The sequence below is a fragment of the Peromyscus leucopus genome, unplaced genomic scaffold, assembly GCF_004664715.2.
Source record: "Peromyscus leucopus breed LL Stock unplaced genomic scaffold, UCI_PerLeu_2.1 scaffold_1181, whole genome shotgun sequence".
Classification (NCBI taxonomy): Eukaryota; Metazoa; Chordata; class Mammalia; order Rodentia; family Cricetidae; genus Peromyscus; species Peromyscus leucopus.
In genome coordinates, this window is record NW_023504316.1 from 2511 (window position 1) to 23335 (window position 20825).

The window sequence follows — 20825 nt, forward strand, 5'->3', positions numbered from 1 at the left end:
AATGCTAGCCCAAGCTGCTCAGTGCACAACTCAGTTCTGAAGCTGAGAAGCCCGGGCTGGCCAGGAGAGGAAGTCCACTGACTGCCTCAGGCTCTCGGTGCATATCTGAACACCTGGGAGCAGGAACAGGGCCAATGATTGTCCCAGGTCAGCATCTCACCTCGGGAGGTTTCCTAAGGGAACGAACTCAGGGCTGGTACCCATCTCTTTCCACGCTGGATCATGATTATTTATATTTTTAACTGTTGTCAAAAGCAAGTTCTTTGGGTTTTACATAGCTATGCCTCTTGGTTTAGAAATGGAACGGAAATCCAGTATGAAAGAAAGTGACTGGTTCCTGAAGAAGCCGTGCAGGAAGGCTGCGGACAGGTGTCTAGACTTCAACACCTGCGGATTAACAGCTGCAGCTGCGAAGGAAGCAGGTCTGTATGACGCTGCCTTGTATGAGGATGTAAGGCCTTCATATCAAGAACAGTCAAAACACACATAGTGACCACGTGGCACACTGAGGCTCTCACATAGTGACCACATGGCACACTGAGGCTCTCACATAGTGACCCACGTGGCACACTGAGGTCTCTCACATAGTGACCCACGTGGCACACTGAGGTCTCACATAGTGACCCACGTGGCACACTGAGGTCTCTCACATAGTGACCCACGTGGCACACTGAGGCCTCTCACATAGTGACCCACGTGGCACACTGAGGTCTCTCACATAGTGACCCACGTGGCACACTGAGGTCTCTCACATAGTGACCACGTGGCACACTGAGGCTCTTACATAGTGACCCACGTGGCACACTGAGGCTCTCACATAGTGACCCACGTGGCACACTGAGGTCTCTCACATAGTGACCCACGTGGCACACTGAGGTCTCTCACATAGTGAACCACATGGCACACTGAGGTCTCTCACGTGGTCTCAGAAAGCAGCAAAACACTGTTTATTTAGAAAGCAAACAAACTCATGCCAAGGGCTGGGATATAGCTTAGTTAAGAGAGCATTTACCTAGCTTTCTCGAAGCCCTGGTTTCCACCCTAGCTCTGCACGCACCTGTAGTTCAGCTCTTGGAGGTGGCGGAAAAGGAGAAGTTCAAGGTCATCTTTGGCTATCCAGGGAGTTTCAAGCCAGCCTGGGATCCATTAACTCACTATTGTGAAACAAAACAAAACAAACCACCTTATATTCTAATGAGAATCAAGGTTGGTTGGTTGGTTTTGAAAGTACTGAAGTTGTTGGGGTTGTTTCTTGTTTTACTGCAAAAGATGTTTGCTGGGGGATGGCTTTCTGTACGCTGTGAATATATGTTGTTCTGTTGGTTAATAAATAAGCTGCTTTGGCCTATGGTGAGGCAGCTTAGAGGCAGGCGGGAAATCCAAGGAGAGAAACAGGAAAGAAGAAGGCAGAGACAGAGAGTCGCCAGCCAGCTGCTGGAAGAGCAACAAGGTGTCAGCAGATGGGTAACGCCATGGCCACGTGGCAACATATAGATTAATAGAAATGGGTTGATTAAGAAGAAGGAGCTAGATGGCAGTGGCTAAGCCATAGGCACAAGTTTGTAATAATATTAAGTCTTTGATAATTATTTTATAAGTGGCTGAGACACCTCAGGCTGGGCGGACTGGAGAACTCGGGACCTGGAGCAAACATATGGCTAAGGTATTGAGATCTTTGAACAAATAAAAGCTTTCTGTGGGTGGTTCCCTTTTGAAAAAATAAAAAAAAAATATAAAGGTCTTCTAAGCTTCTCAGATGTGAGTTGAGCTGAGGAGATCAATTCATTTCTTTTCTTCCAGAGCATTTTACTATGTAGTGATTACTTCTGCTCTTTGAGATAAATCTGTTCCCAAATGATCAACTCACCAGATGCAGAGAGTTAGGGTATTGCCTTGTTGAGTGACAAAAAGCATTATCTCAGCAACCATGCTTACCTCTTGTACAACAAAAGTAACCACGTTTGCTGCATAGGATGCCTAGGGGTGTCAGGAACCTCTCCCGTGCCACTCTGTATTCTGCTTCTCAGATACTTAAATAAGCCCCGATGAGACTGTGTGTGTGTTGCCATGAGAGATGCCAAACTGCACCTGAATTTGGTGTCCTCTCTTGTGGATATTAGTTTGAGGATGTGTTACATTATTTGTTTATGCTGTGGAATATTTGTTTAATGATGCAAGCCGTGTTGCAATTTTTTTATGTTCATTTGTTTATTTCTGTGAAGCTGTGTTACTGTGCCTGTTTAAATACCTGATGGTCTAATAAGAGCTAGGAAGGGGCTGCAAGACAGAGAGAATAATAGAAGGAAAAAAGAGAAGAAGGAGAAGAAAAGAAGAAGAATAAGGAGGAGGAGGAGAAGGAGAAGGAGAAGAGAGAAAAGGAGGAGAGGAGAATGCCAGGGGCTAGCCACACAGCCAGATATGGAGTAAGAAGGAAAGAAAGATATATAGAAATAAAGAAGGAAAAACCAGAGGCAAAAGTAGATGGGATAATTTAATTAAAAAAAGCTGGATAGAAACAAGCCAAGTAAGGCTGGCATTTGTAAGTGTAATAAGTTCCGTGTGATTGTTTGGGAGCTGGGTGGTGGCCCTCAAAGAGCAAAGTGTAGACAGTAGTTCTGTTCTGCAGTATTCCCAAATACCCAGCAGCAGCTTCCAAAATAATTGATTTGGAGACTTAATATTACTTAAAAATGCTTAGCTGGTAGCTCAGGCTTAGTACTGATAGCTCTTACACTTAAATTAACACTAATTCTTATCTATGTTTAGCCACATGGCTTGTACTTTTCAGTGTGGCATTCTCATCGCTGCATCTACTCTGCTTTTCCTTCCGCATTCTCAGTTTGGGTTCTGCTAACTTCCTGCCAGCTACTGGCCTGTCAGCTTTTTATTAACCAATGAGAACACATAATTCGGCATACAGAAAGACATCCACAGCACCAAGAATAAAGCAAAAACTACTGTCTCAACTTGGTTTATACGTACGTGGGCTGCAATAGTGAAACAGTCTGGCTGGAATTAGGAAGTGCAAGATTAATATGACTTACTCTAGTGAGGTCTAAGCACACTCATACTCACAGGTGTATTCTAGTGGTATCCTGTCAGAGTGATGGGCAAGCTCCTTCAAGCTAGCTCGTTTTGGAAGTTACTTTCTCTTGCTGTGATAAAACATGACAAGCTAGTTATAGGGAGATGAGTTTGTTTTTAGCTTATGGCTCAAAGGTTAGAGTCTTAACTTTGGGAGTGAGGTGCAGGCAGTAGGGAGACATGCAGGCTGGAGCAGCCGCAAGAGTGCACATCTCCACTACAACAGGAAGCAGAGTGTGCTGGAAACAGAGCATGCTTTGAAACCTCAAAGCCTGCCCAGGGAACACTTCCTTATCCACGCCACACTGCTGAAGCTCCCCAACAGGGCTGCTAACAAATGGCAAGGATTCAAATGCCAGACTTATAGGCACCATTAAACCACATAGCACTAATTATGCTCACGAGGGCTCACTTCATGAATTATTATGTGATGAGATACTGTTCTTCTCTTTTTAAATTTTTGTTTTATTATTTACATGTATGGGTGTTTGCCTGCATCTGTGTCGTGCATTGTGTGCTATCATGGCAGAAGAGGGCATCGGACCCTGGAATTGGAGTTACGATGCTGTGAGCCATCAAGGGTGCTGAGAATTGAGCTTGGGCTCTGGAAGAGCAGCAGGGCTCTTAACTCTCCAGCCAAGATCCTACCTTTAGTAGGGATTAGCTTTTAATGTGTGCATGAGGAGGGGAGAAAACAGATATTTAGACTTAACACTATTTTAATTACTTAAATTAATTTAAATTAAATCTATGCATTATGGGACAGGGTTCTTTAAAAATGTTTTTAAGTTACACTAATCATTTGATGTGCATGACATATCTCATGTATTGGTCAGAAGACACTTGAGACAGTCATTTCCTCTTCTATATAGCACAGGACTTGAGATCAAACTCAAGTCTTCAGATTGAGTGGGCAAGAGTCTTTACCGCACTGAGCCATGCCGCAGCCCTGGGATAGGACTCTTAGTGGGAACTATAAGCCATCACCTAAGGATCAGAACGCTTGAGCAGTTCTGGAAGGCAGCCAAACCTACCGACCCAAACCTACAGAACTGGGCTCTTTGAGCCTTAGGTCCTATGTCTTAGCCAGCCCTCCGGGACTCTGATGGAGGCTGTTCTAGACCATGCTCAGCCAGTCCTCAGGACTCTGATGGAAGCTGGTTTTTACCACTGGCTGTGTTTTGAGTACAGTAGTTGTATTTTCTTCATGAGTTGTCACCAGGAAGGAGGCCACTTCTTTATGAGTTCAAACAAAACTGGAACGAAAGCAGTCAGCAGCAGCCAGCTCAGCGTTTGTGTCTGAAAAGCAAGATTTTTCTTTTCCTCTATTTTGTTGCTGATTTTGCCTTAGAATTCAGTGGTTTGATCCTGTATAAAGTTTGGTCATGATGAACAGGATCAATGCTGAAGTGCTTTGAATCTGCTAGAAGAAAGAGGTTTTTGCTGGAGCTGTCATTTCAGAACTGGTAACTGCAGATTCTCTTGACCCGAACTACAAAGCCCAGTGCATTGCATCCTGGCTGTCCTTGAGATGCTCAGACAGACTTGCAGCATTCATGCGTGCCTTGCCTCCTCCACTAGGCCATCTCCACCCTCAAGTCTTGCTCTTCCTGAAGATGAAGATGTCCTTTGAGAATTTTCCACAGAGGGTAACTTTGCTCTTTAACATGCTGTGATAGATCCTCAGAGAAGGTTGAATCCACAAAATCTCGCATCACTGGCCATTTAGGTATAAGGTTGTTGTAGAATATTTTTTTCCTCCAGAGCTGAGGACCAAACCCAGGGCCTTGCGCTGTGCTCTACCACTGAGCTAAATCTCCAAACCCATAGAATATTATTTTAAGGTGTGTTACTTTTGTTTATGTTGCATCTGTTTAACTCTATGAAGCTGTGTTACTGTGCCTGTCTAAAACACCTGATGGTCTAATGAGAACTGAATGGCCAATAGTGAGAAGGAGAAAAGATGGGCAGGGCTGGCAGGCTGAGAGAATAAATCAAAGGAGAAATCTTAAAGGAGAGAAGAAGAAGCCAGAGAAGGAAGAGGACATCAGGGGCCAGCCACCAGCTACACAACCAGCATGGAGAAACAAAGAAAGATATACAGGAATAGAAAAGGAAAAGCCAGAGGCAAAAGATAGATGGATAATTTAAGTTAAGAAAAGCTGGCTAGAAATAAGCCAAGCTAAGACAAGGCATTTATAATTAAGAATAAGCCTCCATGTGTGATTTAATTAGGAGCTGGGTGGTAGGCCCTCCAAAGAGTAAAAACAACAACATAAGCTAGCACTGAGCATGGTGGGGGGCAGGCCTTTAATCCCAGCATACTGGAGGCAGAGGCAAGTGCATCTCTGTGATACCTGGCAAATCCCAGGCCAGCCAGGGCTGCATAGGGAAACTCTGTCTCAAAATTAATAGTAATCAATAAATAGAAGGTAGTGATGGCTGGGTGATCAAGATAATAAAGAAAATGTGTTGTGGAATATTATTTTAACTAAGCAAAGATGTGTTACATTTGTTTATGGCTGCATTTGTTTAATTATGTAAAGATGTGTTGCTGTTTCACCTTGCTGCCTAAGGCACCTGACTGATCAACTAAAAGCTGAACGGCCAATAGCTGGGCAGGAGAGGGATAGGTGGGGTTGGTGGGCAGAGACAAGTAGGAGGAGAAATCTAGAAAAAACAATAGAGAAGAAAGAGAGAATGAGGGAGAAAAAGAGGGACACACCAGGTCCAGAAGCCAGGCAGCCGCCAGCCAGCCAGACACAAGACAGTGAAAGTAAATGTGCAGAAGGAAAGAAAGGTAAAAGCCCCGAGGCCAAACATAAATAAAGAGAAACAGATTAAATAAGAGCTAAGATAAGGCCAAGCATTCATAACTAATAAGAAGTCTCTGTGTCATGATTTGGTAGCTGGTGAAAAAGAAAAAGCCAACTACAAAAACGTGCAGACAATCCTTTTCTCTGCTGACCTGGCCCTGCACATTCTCCAGCTTCCAGTCTGAGGTCTGATAGAGCCAGGGATGCGTGTCAGAGGGCTTAGCAACATAAAGAGAGTATTCACACACCAGTAACAGCTGTAGTAGTGGAGCAGAAACAGAGTTGCCATTTCTACCTCAGCGGTCAACAATAACACAGAAAGTTCTATACAATCATGTGTAGATATCACTGTGTTTATAGAGTGCAATTTTTTTCCCTTTCTGGCAAAAATAGAAAATATCCCAAGAAATGGGAATATAAATGGAACAATTTCCTCAGTTGCAAGCAAGAGATCCCTGATTTGCTGAATGTCAACATGCCTGCCCCTGCATTTTCATATTATCCAAAATACATCCCGAGCACATGGGCACTGAGTTCTGATCATTACAAATCACAAGTCACACACACAGATCTGCATTTTCTTCTGCCACTTGAGCTGTTTTGCTGCCTTTCCTCTCAGACCGGAGAACTGGACATTTCCTGGAATGACTTTGTCAGCGGACACTCCACTTGTTCACTGAGCAAATGCATCTGGCCAGCAAGCTGAGAGTCCTCAGGTTGCGTGGCTGCGGACTCACACTGAGGATGTTCAAACTCTGGTAAGGTGACGCCTCCCTAAGATGGACTTCTCTCTGCACGACAACTTGAAAAACAATAAAAGAACAGGGCTGGGAAAGTGGCTACGTCATAAAAAGCTGTCTTGCAAACATGAGGACCCGAGTTTGAACTTCAGAACCCATGGAAGCTGAATGTGGCGGCATAGGCTTAGAATCACAGTGCCATGGAGACAGAGACAGGCAGATCCCTGAAGCCTGCTAGCCAGCCAGCTCAGCAAGCTCCAGCGAGCGAGTGAGAGACCTCTTTTCATAACAACACAGCAAGCAAGCAAACAACAAACAAACCAAAAACCCAAGGAAGATAGAGGCACTTGAAGCACACCAAAGGTCATTCTATGGCTTCCATGTATGTGCGCATGCACGCAATGCGCACACAAGAGCATACACGCATTTAAACACACAGATCGAAAACTTAGAAATAGAAACAGAAAACAGGCTTCCTTGAAGTATCTTGTCATCCTGACCCTCAGGGCAAGCAGTCGTGTTGTCTCTGCATGTGCGGAGGTCAAGAGCATGGCTGGCACTTCCGTGCCTTGCACCCAGATTGTGGATAAGACGGAACAAAACGGACCAGACTCCGACTGCATGGCTTTTACCGGCTATTGTAATGCTAGCTCACTCTGGGTCTCACAATCTCATCTATAAAAAGGAAGAACTGGAGTAGATAGCAGTTAATCTGTTTTTAAATTCCAAAATAATACTAACCTCCTTTATTTTTCTAACCCACCTTAAAAAATTGATCAAAGTAAGTTTTTTAAAAAACTAAAACTTGGTTTAGCTGGAACTAGAGCCTCAATTAAGTTAAATATACGCTGGGAAAAAAAGGATAACATTTGTGCAAACTCATACTACTTACCCAAATGCTTTACTAAAAATGTTTGCTGCTTTATTTACTTTTTTCTATTTTGATAAAATATTTTGGTCATTCCCTTATCTTCAGAGATTTGTGTTAACAAAATGAGTGCCAAATGTCTTTTCTTGTTAGTCCTTGGAGGATTTCAAGACTCCCACACCTCTGATTGGTTGCTGTCCCGCCTCAGTGGTTTTCTCTATGAAATGGTTCCAGCAAGAAGGAGCGAAGTTTCCCCCTCTCCTCTGAGCCCCCTGGCTGTGGCTGTGGCTGCTGCCTGGCCACCTAGCTCTGCTTCTTTTCTTTCTAATGTTCAGTGCACAGTTACAGTCTTGGTGTCCAAGTGAGCTCTACCGCTGTGGTGTTAGGTTTCCGGCTTGCCTCTCCTCTACCTGTGCCCAGTCTGATGCCAGGGAGAGTGGGTGAAGGGAGCAGACGGGTTGCGCGCAATAGATCCTGACTTCCAGAGAACAGCCTGGCAAAGACGCTGCCTCTGAGTCAATTGTTTACAGCTGTGGTTCCCCGGAACAGGCTTCCTGAACTTTGGAAGGACTAGAATGCTGTGCTTGCACATGGAGGCGCTCACTCGGTTGTTAGGGGCAGGACCCGGGTCCCTTTCTTCTCCTTGCTCCTCATCAGCAAACACAGTACCCGCCTCAGCTTCCATATTCCCTAATTACTGGCGGTCCTGGTTGTGAATGACCGTCTCTGCCTTTTTGAGTCAGCGCCCTCTGAATTATGGATATTTGGCACTTAGGAGCCGCTCTTGAAATGACACCTGCACTTGAAGAACTGAGTTTATCCTGGAACAGCAACGTGGGAGGAAAGTTGCCTCAGGTTCTCCGTACATTCCGAAAAGGGAGCAAGATTCAAACACTTGAACTTGCGGACTGCGCCCTCACGTCACAGGATGCGGAGTTTGTGGGTAAGTGAATTCATAAGAGTTCTTCCCAGAAAAAATGTAGGAAAGATGCCTGTGATTAGCTGCTGGGACTGCCCGCAGGTGCTTTTTGTCCCCAGGGCACAGGGAGCTGCAGTAGACCTCGGCTAACCTTGGCTTTCCACATGGACACTCTTCCTGTTTGGATTTATTCCCTTTCAGGACACTGCTACCTAAGCTGCAGAGACTCGAAGTATTTGACCTTTCCATTAACAGGAACATTGGCAGTAGTCTAGACGTCATAGCACAAGGATTAAAATGCACCTCAGGCCTGAAGGTATTGAAGTTGCATTCCTGTGGATTATCCCAAAGAGTGTCAGAATACTGGGTGAGTTAACGATTGTTAAGTTTAAGATTATGCATGTAAAGTATAAAACTTATTATATGTCAGGGTCGGCGAGCAACTCACTGGGTAAAAACACCCACGTCTGCTGCCCGAATTTGGTTCCCAGGACCATGGTAGAAAGAGAGAACCAACTCCTTAAGGTTGTTCTCTGATCTCCGTATATATAACTTGGCACTCACACCCACCCCCCACACACACACACCACACACACACACACACACACACTCACACCATAGACACTCATACACAATAGAAAAATGAAAAAATTTAAATGTATCATATAGCATAGATGTTATTTAAAATCTATTAGAACATATGAACTTAAATATTCATTGTTTTATTTATTTGTTCTTTATTTATTTGCTTCAGTTCTGGGAACTGAACCAGGGCCTTAGTGCATGCTAGCCTTATTTATTTTTGAAATCGTTCACAGTAAACTTAGACTTTATTATTACAAAAAGAAACAGAAAAACACAAAACAAAATAAAAGGACCCTCTTAAGTCAGGCTTGGTAGTGTAGACCTGAGGATGTTAGGTTACAAGGTCAAGTCCAGCCCTGGCAACTTAATGAAAATATCTCAAATCAAAAGTAAAAAGAGGTGAAGAGGCTGAGCTGTCTGAGTGCCAGGACTCCCACATGCTGGAAGGCTCAAGGTTGAACACCACAGAACAGACAGGCTTTTCAACTGACTAGCTCTGAAAGCCAGCAAATCTAAGGTATGAGCTGGACACTGGTAGGCTTATTATCGCTGTTGAAGACATCACCTTTATTGTGCTCAGTGCCCAGAAGGTATTGATACTGATAAAGTAATAATAATGGCTCTAGTGGTATCCATGGGAACACTTGCTCTCTGTGTAGAGTGGCCTCGTTATAGGGAATGACACCGTTTTCCCCTGTGACTTTCAGAGCCTTCAGTGTTCTTCTAACTGGCAGCCTGAGGAAATAAATCTAAGGTCAGCACTCAAGTGTAGTTGGTGGTATAGGCAAGTGTCCTCAGAGATTCAGACAAGAACTAGTGGCAGCCAATTGGATCTTAGAGAGAGGGCTTGTGAAGTCTCTGTTGGGTCTGCTGAGGCCCAGTCGGCAGGGACTCTGCAGTTACTCCCCCCCCTTTGGCTCTGCTCCTCTGCCTCCCCACTTGCCTGTCCACTGCCTCACAGTATGGATTTCAGGAGGGGTTGGAACCTGCTTTGCAGATGGTACCTTTGCATCCTTGGATGTACTGAGGACACTGGATCTTTCCGGCAACAAGGAGCTGGGCGGAGGCTTTGAAGAAGTGCCCGCTCAGCTGGCTTTGCTGGAGCATCTGGAAGTCCTAGATCTTCACCAGTGCTCACTCACAGCCCATGATGTGGAATCACTGAGTAAGTGCACCCCGTGGAGCAGAACCTGTGGAAACGCCTGGGAAGTTAGCGAGTTGAGATGGATGCTTGAATTCACTGACCAGGTCATCAGAGTTGTGTGTGCGCTGACCACCCAGTAAATGTTAAAGAATCTAAGAATCGGTAATTGAAGGAGAAAAATTTGAATTTCTCTCGCCTTTTAGAAACAAGTGTCTTAGTGTCACAACCTTGATTATGTACAGGTCTGTAGAGAGAACACCAAAATGTGGCTTTTAAATGACAGCGTCAAGACACTAAAGAAAAGGCAGTTACTGAAAAGCAGCCATTGGTGGTGCATAATGGGTGGGCATCACAACTTCAAAGAGCAGTAGTTATTTTCCTACCGTCAATGTAGTTCTGTGGTTGTTACCTGTAATACGGAAGTGCACTTTCCCATAGCGAGACCTTCTCTCTGCCTTTGTTCCGCGATCCTCGTCTCACTGGACTCCACTCAGGCCTCACTGGCCTCAGACATACCTGGGCCTTTGAGCCTTTGCTCTTTCTTTGTTCAGGTAGAGGGCAACTTCCAAGGTAGGAGTGGATCTGATCCTGAATCTCTCCATTGCTCAAGTGTAGGTACCCGCATACTCCCGTCTCCCACTAAGGGCATGCTTAATATGCAAATGGATGACAAATAATAATAATAATAATAATATAGATTTTAAAATACACTTTGGGGAAGGAAAATGGTAAAAATAAAATTCCAGGTCTAACAACCACCTTCGGGGTCTGCTGAATTATTCCTCAGACTCTTGTCCCTCAATCTGGAAGTGTGAAAAGTTCAAAGTGTTCATGAAGGCTTTAAGTGGAAAGTCCTTTTCACTCTCCACAGAGCACTGTGCGAGAGCCTTATCCCTTCTGTCACGGGCTGAGGGGACACTACTGAGTTACCTGGCTACCAGATCGCTGTGGCACAGCTCAACACTGAATGTCACATCTCACATTGCTGCTCTCAGGGGTGAGAATGTGCTAGAGGGGTTTCACTGTTAACTGCTGGCACAGCGCGGGAATAAGCCCCCTTGTCTAGGACATGGGAGAGTCTCCCGGGCAGCTGATGATCATGTAAGAACCGCAGCAAATGGCATTGTTCTTCTGCTGCTTGATTTTAAAAAAAGGAAGTGAGATGCTGCTGTGATGCTGTGATCTGCATGGCTTTGGACTTGGTGTGACTGGGGTGTTGGGGATGAAGAATGGCAGACAGAAACACAGAAAGGCTGACAGCAGGTGGGCCATGTGCTTTGATGAAGACACACTGACAGCCTGGAAATTCAGTGCATTTATTATATACCACTGAATGAGGAAGGGGTTTTATTGCATACAGCTGAGAGAGGAGGGAGCTTATTATATACAGCTGAATAAAGAGGTGGTCTTATTATAGACATTTGAGTGAGGAGAATGTTTATTACACATATCTGAGTGAGGAGGCTGTTTATTACATACATCCGAGAGAAGAGGATGTTTATTTATTACACATATCTGAATAAGGAGGGTGTTTATTACATACATCTGAGAGAGGAGGCTGTTTATTACATACATCTGAGAGAGGAGGCTGTTTATTACATACATCTGACAGAGGAAGATGTTTATTACATACATCTGACAGAGGAGGATGTTTATTACACACATTTGAGAGAGGAGGATTAACTAATCTAGGGAGTCTCTGTAGGGAGCAGTCTCAGGCAACAGTCATCACAAGGAGGAAACTTTCTGCAAACACTGTCAGCATCCATACTTGGACCAGGGAAGGCCTTGCCGTTCCTGTGGGATTGAGGCATTGGGGTCCCTGACATGGCTGCTCTTGTGTCCACTGTACATATTCACTCAGGATTTCATGGGTTCCCCACAACATGCATCCCATTTTCTACCTTATGATGCTAAATAATTGAACACTTATTTATCACTGCAAATAACTTCAAAGAATTACTGCTTATTTAGCTAGTAACTGCTGATTAATCTTCCAATTGTGAGGCTCTGTACCATGGCCCATGGAAATTCAGACAGAGCATCAGTCTTCTAGGGCAGGAATAAAACAAAACCTATCTGCAGTATGTGGTGAAATGTGAATTGCTGAGGAGGATTCCAGGGAATGGCTACCCCAACTGGGACTACGAGTCTGACTTTCTCTTCCTTTTCTTTCTTTTCCCATACCCCTCTCTCATATACACTTTTGTGTCTTGATGTTTCAGATACTGGTCCCCACTCTGGGATGAGGTAGTCTCTCACACACAGTGCTCACCTTCAGTGAGGGAAGAAAACAAATATGTAAGCAAGAAAAGAGTGTGCAGTCATGGGTGCTGAGAGAAAGATGAGTAACAGTTATTCTTTTCTGTTGCTGTGAGAAAACACCACGACAAAGACAACTTATAGAAGGAAGAGTACTTGGCTTGTGATTTCATGGGTTTAAGAGTGAGTCCATGGTAGTGGAGCAGGGGCATGGCAGCAAGTGGCAGGCATGGCTGGAGGAGCAGAAAGCTGGGGTGCACATCTGGAACCTCAAACACAAGCAGAGAGAAAACTCAAAATGGTGTAGAGTCTTTAAACCCTCAAAGCCTACCTCTATTGGCATACTTTCTGCAAGGCCATGCCCCTAAACCTCCCCAAACAGCACCACCAACTGGGAACCAGGTGTTTAAACATCTAAGCCTGGGGGGGGACATCCTCATTCAAACCACTACAGATATGACAGTGACTGAGAGGTGCCTGGGTGGCCCTGGAAGGCTCCACAAGATAAGCCAGCTCCACGGGTCTCCTAGGATAATGCTTCCTATGTTGGTAAGTGCTCCAGAGAGGCCTCGAAGCAGGCGAGTAGCAGGAAGATAGTAGACTCTGGCTACGTGTAGCTCCAGCACATACTTACTAGGCCAGAGTTACCTGATGGAACATATAGAATCACGAGGTGGCCTGAGTGTTTCTCTGCCTGAGGGAGTGCCTCGGTTTCTCGGGAACTGAAAGGCTCACAGTGCCCCAGAATCCATGGACTATAATCTGAAAAACCTATGACGCATGCCTCTCAAGGCAGCAGGACCAGGGCAACTCCATGATTCCCTGCAGCTCCTTTCGGCTCAGCAGGCTCCTTAGGTCCCCTCTCCAATGCTGTCACTGGCAGGCACGTGCTCTGGTGACTTGTCTTTACTGGCATTGGACATTCTGAGAAGAGAATGACTATGTCAGACATTAATGTGTGCCAGCACTAAAGGAATCTATTAGGAGCAAGCCTTTATTTCTCTAATTCTCTTGTGACGCAGGTGTCTTATGATTATGAAACTAAGCTCCAGAGGAGCTGGCTGGTGCTGATCTCATACAGGGTTAGCTACCGATAGTCTTTGTGGTCATGGGGTTTGGGCCTACTCACACCAGCAACTACTCTACCACTGGGCTCTACCTCCAGTCCTCCTCTTCTATGCCTTTTATTTTGAGACAAGATTTCACTAAGCTAATCAGGTGGGCTTTGAACAACCAATCCCCCCTTTCCTTAGAATTCCAAGATTACAGGTTTGAACCACCAGGTCCAGCTAGTTGCACAGTTCTAGGATTAGAACTCAGTCTCCTAAACCTTTGCTTTTACGTTCTAGTCCACAGAGAGGCTCGGGAACAGAGAAGCCCAAAGAGCAACCTGGAGAGAGGCTGATTTGCCTGTGGTAGAGTCTGTGTGGGGGTCTCAGGGAGGGTAGTGCCGTACAGATGAGTTCTGTAGAAGCCACGCTAGGAAGACTGTGGGAGCCAGACGTTCCTGCGACTCTGTGAAGCAGTGCCTCATACATGTCATGGTTGATATTTCCACAGCTCAGGTGATCCCTTTACTCTCAAACCTTCAAGAACTGGATTTGTCATCCAACAGAAAGGTGGGCTGCTCTTCCAAAAACCTACTCAGCAGGCTCCGATTTTTACCGGCACTGAAGTCATTACTGATCAACGGTTGTGCTTTGGAAAGTGAGACTTTCACAGCCTTTGGTAAGAGAGCTTCCTAGCTCCCAGCATGCACCAGGCAATGACCTGAGGGAGACCCACACACACATATATACACCATGAATTTCATTCCAAGAAAAGGACTAGTCACTAAAGACTAATTGGGTGTTTGTTTATTTGTTGTTGGTTTTTTTCAGGAAATATATTCTCTTAAAAGTGATCTTAAAAGTTGTATGAATGACCGTGGCATTTATTTTATTTTTATTAGTTTTTGAGACAGGATCTCATAAAGCCCAGGCTATTGAACTTGCTATTTAGCTGACAGTGACTTTGAACTTCTTCTGGTCCTCCTGCCTCTGCCTCCCAGGCCTGGGAGTACAGGCATGCACTAGTATGCTCAGTTTGTGTGGCACTGAGGGTTGAACCCAGGACTTTGTGTGTGTTAGGCAAGCACTCTACCAACCAAGCTACAGCCTAAGCTCCGAATAGCATTTTGCTTTACGTTATATGAAGCCAACTCTGGAAGTCTGTGTCCAGTAACTTGTAATTTTGCTGAGAGGGGAACAGGAATTGAGGATGCTGTGAGTCTGATGCAAAGAGATATTGTTTGAAACACAAATTGCTAAACTATCTTTTAATAAAAATCCCGGAGCCAGATATTGGGGTAAATGCTGAAAGGTCAGAGAGACAAAAGAACAAGCCACAGCTACTTGTCACCTCACCAACTCCACAAATCCTCTGACTTAATGTCTCTGAGTCCTCAGCCAAAAGGGCTCCAGCCAAAAAGGGGCTTATGGTGATATTTTATTTGTACTGAAGTGTGATTTTATTTGTATGTTAATAAATAAAGTTGCTTGGGGGTCAGAGCTATTAGAGCCATAGCAGAGCTGGGTGTTCGTGGTACACGCCTTTAATCCCAGCACTTGGTAGAAGAGCTAGGTAGATCTCTGTGTGGTCAAGGATGCAGCCAGCATTGGAGACACACGCCTTTAATCTCAATACCATAGAAGACCTGGAGGGCTGTACATACAGGCAGTGACGAGGCAGTCATGTGTTTGGGTTTACAACCAATGAGAAGGCAGAACAGAAAGACTATACAAAGACAAACAGACAGGAAGTAGGTCTCTTTCAGAGAGGTCTCTTGGCTGAAGAGGCTAGCTGCAGGGTAAGGCTCTTAGCTCTGATCTCTTGGCTTTCTTCTTTGCATTGTTTCTGTTTCTTATTTAATAAGACGGTTGGTTACATCTACAGGGGGCTTCAGCCAGAAAGCTTTCTAGCTGAAAGGGCTCCAGTCAAAAGGCCTTTAGCTGAAAAAGGCTTGAGTTCTCAGCAGAAAGGGGCTCTAGTTCCTGTCTCCTCACACCTTACATACCTTTCTCGGCCCAGCCATAGTACTTCCTTCCTAGTGCTGGGATTAAAGGCGTGTGACTCCCAAGTACAGGGATTAAAGGTGTGTGCCACCACTGCCTGGCTCTGTTTCTGTCCTAGACTGAATCAATCTCATGTAGTCTAGAGTAGCTTTGAACTCAAAAAGATCCAGACGGAGCTCTGCCTCATGAGTGCTAAGATTAAAGGTGTGTGCCACCACTGCCTGGCCTCTATGTTTAATCTAGTGGCTGGCTCTGTCCTCTGATTTTCAGGCAAATTTTATTAGGGTATGCTGTTTATTTGTTGGTGTTATTTACCGGGCATGAGAAAACATGAGGTACAATGGAACCCACTATAAGATTTTTTTTTTCAGGGAAGGGAAAGGGTAGAGGTGGGTAGGCCTACCTAAAAGAAAGGTGCAGGGGGAGGGGGAGAGAAGGGAGGGAAGGAGAAAGAGAGGGAGAGAGGGAGGGAGAGGGAGAGAGGTATGTGCTACCTCTGGTGAGAGGGACCGGGTAGAGCCTGCTTTTATAGGTCACCTTGCACATGCGTATATGGGCTTATGTAGTAATGCCATGCATGTGCATAGAGTACATGATTATGCTGTGTGCAGATTATGTGACTACATCGTGCATGGATAATGTAGGACATAAGGCCCTGAAGTGACTAAACATTTTGCCTGACTGCTGACAGTGCATGCATGGTCATGTGACTCCAGAAGTGGCTAGGAGTAATAACAGGGTATACAATATATCATCACAATTATTAGTGTCTGAGTCTAGCTGACCACTCAGCATTCATTCCCCACAGCCCCTATGCTGTGTTAGGACTCCTGAAGGCCATGCCTCTATCCTAGCCTACATCAAGGGTCTGCCAGATTTGGAATTTCTTCCCTTCATGGCTGGCAAGTGGAAGGAGGTGCTTAGAGGTAAAGGGATATTGTGGAATATCCCCAAACATACCACTCAGGTAAACCAGCACTTTGTGCATACAGTACTGGTGTCCCCAGCAGTATTCCAATTTCATTGATTCCTAAGAAGACTCAAGTCTCAGCATATAGCTGTACTCATAGCAAAGATTTATTACAGGGAAAGGACACAAAATAAAACCAGAATAGGAAAATGTTTGGGAGGAAAAGCCCCAGGGAACCAAGTACAGTCTCCCAAGAGTTCTCTCTTAGTGGAGCTGCACAGGGCACACTCCAGCAATGAATTGTGACGTGTGTGACCTATTCTAGTGGAACTTATCTGAACCTGAAAGCAAGGGATTCATTGAGGTTCAGTCATGCAAATATCCTCTCAGGAATTCCAGACTCACAGAAGGAAACTGGTAGATGTCATAATTCATATTATTAATACAAGTAGTGTAGGCACTGGAGTGGTATCCTGGGGCGACTGGGTTGTGTCTTACCTCATCAGTGTGTCAACCATGACAGACTCAGAGTTGGGTGGGCTGTTTTTCGGAAGTGCTGGGATCTGTAGGAGCTGTGGTCCCGTCAGGAGAAGGCATCCTGGAGCACCCCGGTTCCGCTGCTTTCTCCTGTTTCTTGGCTGTCTTGAGGCGAGCAAATCTCCTCCACCATTCTCTCCTCAGCAAGACGTTTGTGTCATCAGATCCTGAAGTCATGGAGCCAAATCTTTGCTTCTTTGCTTCCCTTGGGCTGTTTTGTCTCGTCCTTGACACAAGGTCACACTATGTAACTCAAGATGGCCTCAGAATCTCCCTTCTCCACCCAATCCTCCCGCATGATGGCATTATAGGCAGGCACGACCATGCCCAGCCTTCGGAGGCCTTTTGTTACAGCAGCGGAAATCTGACTGACTGACTAGACTGGTCTTGGCTCCTGAGGACATATTACCAGTCTCAGGGATTGTTTAATTATTAATGTCTTTAAAGTGTTGTCCTGATTCAAGATTTAAAAGAGCAATTCAAAACAAAACAAAAACCCACCACATTCCCTAGAAACAAGGTATATTCTCTGGCATCAACCACTGAAGAAGATACAGATTGTTCCCCAAATAAAAATTTAAAACAACAAGAAACCTAATACACTCATTGTAAGTGTGCACATGGCTAGTCACTTTACTCGAAGTTGGGACAAAATGCCTGGTGAAAGCAGCTTAAGGGGAAAACCGTCTGTTTTGCGCACAGTTTGAGATACAGTGCCGGGGCATGGTCACATGACAGCCACACTGAGGGGCAGAGAGATGGATGTGCCTGGGAGTGTCTTAACATCTCTGGAAACACGCTCATAGGCACACCCTGAGGTGTGTCTCCATGGTGATTCTTGGATGACAGTGGAAACAGTCCTGCTTTTGATCCTCTTTTACATATTATGACAGTTAAAAAATCCTTTAAAATTGTGCCATGGAGCAGACAGGTCCATAATTAAAGGAAATAAATGTACCCTATTAATGATAAGGTTATTTTCTCGTAACTATTAATAAAACCACTTAAAGAAGTCTGTATTTGGAGAACCCTTGCTCTCCTTTCAGCCCCACATACTTGGTCTTTTCTGTGGACTTCTGCCAGCCCTGTGCCAGGCTGTAAACCTTTCAGACTTGATGATTTTAGCATGGGGCCTTTGAATGTCTACAGAATGTCTATGATGTGTTTGATGGGTCTATGAGTGCCTTAAAGTTGGTTACAATCACTCTGTGGGGGAGTGTTCAGTTCATCTGACGACACACCGGCAGTCAGATCTGGCTCTGGATCTTGTGGCAGCTCCCTGAGATCTCAGCGTTTTTACTTCCTCATCTGTAAAATAGAAAACCTTGGCAACTGCATGGACATCACAGGGTTGTAAAAAACAAGTGGCTTTAATACATAGACAGTTCTGGGAAAGCTGCCTGGCTCACAATGCTCAACAAATGTTAGTTGTTTATATTATTGCAGAATCTGTAAATTTCATTTAAAAGCAAATAGGGTTTCCTCAGTTTTAGAATGGCCAGGACAGTTCCTGTAGTAGCTCAGGTAAAGCCCATGTTCCTGAATGTGACCGAAAAGGGCCTGGTGAGCTGGCCCAGCAGCCCTCTACCTCTTGGACCCAGCCTCAGGCAGATTCCTGCTGACTCTTCAGCATCTCTGAGTTCTCAGCTGCTCCGGTTCTGATCTCTGGAACATTCAGCTTCTAGCCTCTGCTCTTTTCTGGTAGTTCCCACACAATTTTCAGGTCTAGGTGTGACTATTGATCCTTAACACAGTCACCAGCTAAATTAGGAGCCTCTTTGTAGCCTTTGTCAAAATTTATAATTAAGGCAAAATGTGTGGTGCCTGCCTGTAACACCAATACCCCAGAAGCTGAGGCAGGAGGATCACAGAATGGAGGCCAGCCTGGGCTGTACAGCAAGTACCTGTCTCAAGACTAAGACCTAATTCATGTACTTATTTGTATGGTTGTCTAATGTCCCTCCCTAAAGCACATTTTCGACATTCTCTACATTTAGTTATTGTAAGTAGGTAACAGACTTCTCAATGGAGACTGTAATTCACCAAGTAATTAGGCCCACAAAACAGACATTCTGCTGCTTAATGTTCATGTGGAAAAATTACAGAATACAGTAGTTTTGGGAACAATATGATGTTTCATGAATATACCTCCTATTAAGAAAAGTCTATATTGCTTTAGAAAAAAATGTTGAGGAAGTGGCAGGTCTCCAGAGACAGCCCCTCCACTGCAGCTGTGCAGCCAGTAGAGAACAAGGCAACTATTACACACAAGCACATTATGGGCACAAGTCTACCAGTCAAGCTGATATACATTCTACATCACTTTTATAAGACAACTGGAACATTTGACTTTTCTTTATTATAGACCTATGTGCCATGAGTGGGCGGGATTTCCTCTTGAATACTTTATAAAGAAATCAGACAGTTAAAAAAAAAGCTTATTATGCTTGGGGATGAGTTGTCATGATTAACTTTAACTTAGGAGCCATCTGAGAATTAATTTAAAAACTCCATCCAAAATGTGTTAGTTCCTTTCCTTGTGTCTTCATTACTTTTCTATTTCTGTGAAGAGACACCGCGACCAAGGCGACGTATATAAGGAAGCATTTAATTTGGGGCTTGCTTAAGGTTCAGCGGGTGAGTCCATGACCATCATGGTGAGGAGCATGGCAGTAGCAGGAGGTAGTCATGGTGCTGGAGCAGTAGCTGAGAGCTTGCATCTGATTCACAAGCAGGAGGCAGAGGGAGAGAAACTGGGCTTGGTGTGGGCTTTTGAAACCTCAAAGCCCACCCACGATGACACACCTCCTTCCACAGGGCATGCCTCCTAGTCCTTCCCAAACAGTTCCACCAACCGGGAACCAAGCATTTGAATATATGAGCTTATGGGGACCTTCCTCATTCAAACCACCACACTTTGACTGGGTAATTACATGAAATAAACACAAATAGAGCTTGAGTCTTAGAGAAGCTTGGCCCCATCTCTGAATTTCCAACATTGGGACCAAACATTGGCATAGGTACCAATCCAGGTGTACTCTGAAAACTCTGACCAGCTTTCTGGGCTCCTTAGCCCTTTCTCCTTATTAAGTACAAAAGAAATAAAAGAAATCCCAGCTAATGGGGAATCCCATTTAACTAAGTCTAGCTTTCTTAATGTTGCCAGTAGGGTCCCAAGTACAACCTTTTCAGCCCTAGGCATATTCATAGACAGCTCTGGCTCTCGTGGTCTCCCATGGGATCCAAGTTACTAATGCTCTTATCATTACAATTTTAGCCGAAGCCTCTGTTCACCTCCCTGCCCTGGAAAGACTCAACCTTTCTTGGAACAAGTGTGTTGGTGGGAACCTGGAGCTCCTTCTTCAAACACTGAAGCTGTCAAGGTCTCTCCGAGTGCTGAGGCTGAGCAGCTGTGCTCTGGTGACAGAAGACCTGGTTCTCCTGGGTTTGTATTAACCCCTCCCAGGACAGTCTTGGCACAAAGCAGGGACCAGGTGGCAGACCTGGGGCTGAGGGACCAGGTGGCGGACCTGGGGCTCAGGGACCAGGTGGCGGATCTGGGGCTGAGGGACCAGGTGATGGACCTGGGGCTGAGGGACCAGGTGATGAATCTGGGGCTGAGGGACCAGGTGGCGGACCTGGGGCTGAGGGACCAGGTGATGAATCTGGGGCTGAGGGACCAGGTGATGGACCTGGGGCTGAGGGACCAGGTGATGGACCTGGGGCTGAGGGACCAGGTGATGAATCTGGGGCTGAGGGACCAGGTGGTGAATCTGGGGCTGAGGGACCAGGTGGTGAATCTGGGGCTGAGGGACCAGGTGGTGAATCTGGGGCTGAGGGACCAGGTGGCGGACCTGGGCTCAGGGACCAGGTGGCGGACCTGGGCTCAGGGACCAGGTGGCGGACC

At 45.3% G+C, this 20825-nt stretch overlaps 1 pseudogene; it reads left to right on the top strand.

Moving 5' to 3' along the window:
- The first annotated feature begins 298 nt into the window (after nt 1-298).
- LOC114686740 lies at nt 299-20528 on the top strand (annotated as a pseudogene).
- Nucleotides 20529-20825: the final 297 nt, after the last annotated feature.